This window comes from Giraffa tippelskirchi, chromosome 13 (genome assembly GCF_054371585.1).
Source record: "Giraffa tippelskirchi isolate mGirTip1 chromosome 13, T2T-mGirTip1v1.2.pri, whole genome shotgun sequence".
NCBI classification, from domain to species: Eukaryota; Metazoa; Chordata; class Mammalia; order Artiodactyla; family Giraffidae; genus Giraffa; species Giraffa tippelskirchi.
In genome coordinates, this window is record NC_137287.1 from 59,038,312 (window position 1) to 59,040,880 (window position 2,569).

Here is a 2,569-nt window from a genome sequence, read left to right on the forward strand (position 1 = left end):
CATTTTGGCTGTCACTCTTCTGGAGGAAAAAGCAAAGCTCTCTCTGCTACTGGTGTTTGTAGATTGGAACTGAGCTTTCTCCCACCCCCTCTTCTTCCTCACTGGCAGCTGAAGGAAACCAGCCCCTGTGGTCCAGCTCTCTGCCAGCCTGGGCCCACTTACGGGATGGAGGACAAATGGTCGAGGGGGTCACTGGTCCATTTCACACTGTTCCCTGGCTGAACATGAATTTCATTCAGCAGAGGGGGCCTTCCAGGCCCTCCTTATGGTCTTGGATTTCAAAGTCCCTCTGCCCAGTCCCGGAGGCCAGGGCACTCTCTAATTGTCCGAAGCTTTCAGGCCAGCCTGAACTGTCTCCTTCTAGACCTCAGATGCACTTTGACTTCACAGTAAGACAGTATCCCTGGTACTGCCTCCCTGCCTCTTAGCTTCTGACTTTTCTTTGGCTGACATCAAGTGTCCTACCCTGTGGTACTGAGCTGAGCCAACTCCTGGGCTAAGGTAATCTCTCTTCTTTTCATCATCCAACCAATTCTGGTCTTGCTTCCTTCCTTCATTTGGGACTGTCCTCCCAGTTCTTCTGTTCTGGGCCAGCTCCTCCCTCGTCTTCTCTGAGACATAGAAGGCACAGGAGTCCTGGCACCAAACCCTGGTCAGGTGTCTGTTTCCTGCATCTTGGGTCACCACCTGCTTCACTGCTCCCCCTCCACCCACACACACTGGGGCTTTGCTTATATAAAAGTGCAAATGTTAGTAAGTTTCTCTCATTAGTTCTAGCAAACTTCTGTCAGATGTATCTCCTTTCAGAGCTCTGATAAGGAATAGCTAGAGAACTTGGGCCAGTTGTTTAACTTCTCTCAGCCTGTTTCTACATCTGTGAAATGGATACAACTGTACATAAATCGTAAGTTCATGAAGATTAAATTAGTTCATGCATGTACAGTCTGTAGGAGGTACTCCAAAATATTCACTTACTACTGTCATTGTATTTTTTTGGTTGCAAGGTGCTCAAGCGTCATAATTCTACAGACAGATGTTTGAATCTCATATCCACTATTCATTACATATGTGACCTTGAAGTGAAGTGAAGTCACTCAGTCTTGTCCAACTCTTTGTGACCCCATGGACTGTAGCCTACCAGGCTCCTCCGTTCATGGAATTTTCCAGGCAAGAGTACTGGAGTGGGTTGCCATTTCCTTTTCCAGAGGAGCTTCCCGACCCAGGGATCGAACCTGGGTCTCTCGCATTGCAGGCAGACGCTTTACCATCTGAGCCACCAGGGAAGCCCTAATGTGACCTTGAGTAGATGTTAAAACTTCAATGAACCCATTTCCCTTTTCGTAAGATGAGGAAAATCACTGCCTCCCAAAACAGTTGGGGCATTAACTGAGTGAGAGTTGGATACCATGTCTGGTGCCATGTCCACCTGACAATAATAATAAATAATACCCTCTCCTCCTTCAGCATGTTTATTTTCTAAAACTTTATTAATTGTTACTTTCATTTTAACTCCCCATTGTATACCCAAAACACTAATTCATAATCTCCTTCCATCATACTGTCTCCTTCTCTCATTCTTGAGGTCTTCCTTGGTAGCTCAGATGGTAAAGCATCTGCCTGCAATGCAGGAGACCCAGGTTCGATCCCTGGGTTGGGAAGATCCCCTGGAGAAGGAAATGGCAACCCACTCCAGTACTCTTGCCTGGAAAATCCCATGGATGGAGGAGCCTCATAGGCTACAGTCCTGTAGGCTACAGCCTGGTAGGCTACAGTCTATGGGGTCGCAAAGAGTCGGACACAACTGAGTGACTTCACTTTCTTTCTTTCTTCTTTTCTCATTCTTAGGGAAATTTGTTTCTTCAATGACACAAATCTTAGAATGAAAGAAGACAGGCAATGTACCCTCCAGCTCCATCCCCCTTACAATGCGGGATGAATCTTTTTATGAGGCTGCTTCCTTCCGAAAGAGAAGGAGCCTATCTGCTCACTGGGTTAGAATGGCACGTGGTGAAGAAACTGTGTTGTACTTTGGTGTGGGGAATGGAGATGAAGAGAGGTGTCTTCTAAGCACCCCATCCCCTAAGGAGCCCTCTCTTCATTCCAAGCATGAAGTTATCCTGCCCACAGGGCTGTGAAGCTATGGGTGTGTTCTGTGTTCAATTTTTTTTTTTACATCCTTATCCTAGTTTCACATTTGGATTATTTTTTATTCCATCAAACCCAGACGTGGTCCTAATTCCCTTGTTATACTTGCCATGTCTGCAAGTGCAAACTTTTTTGAAATTATTCTTGTGAAATATACCTCTTCCAGATTGGCTAACCAGAAGATCAGAGCTTTCTGCACAAGAAAAGACTTCCTGGCTCAATGTGTCAGTTCCTTTTCATGTAGCTGGATCTTTCAATTTGTAGCATAACCCCTGCAGCACGATAGAGAAAAGATGATATGTCTGAAATGCTGAACCGTAGTCACCCCTGTCTGCCATTATGTTTCCATAGGCATTCTATAAAAAGCTACAAAACCATGGGGTCTGAGATCTGACACCTGAAATGGCTGCAATCACTCAAAGGC

General features: G+C 45.7%; 1 non-coding gene across 1 annotated transcript; it reads left to right on the forward strand.

Annotated features, from left to right (window-relative positions):
• Nucleotides 1–1,586: 1,586 nt before the first annotated feature.
• Nucleotides 1,587–1,658, forward strand: TRNAC-GCA (transfer RNA cysteine (anticodon GCA)). The gene has a single exon. It is a non-coding gene; the product is annotated as a tRNA-Cys (tRNA).
• Nucleotides 1,659–2,569: the final 911 nt, after the last annotated feature.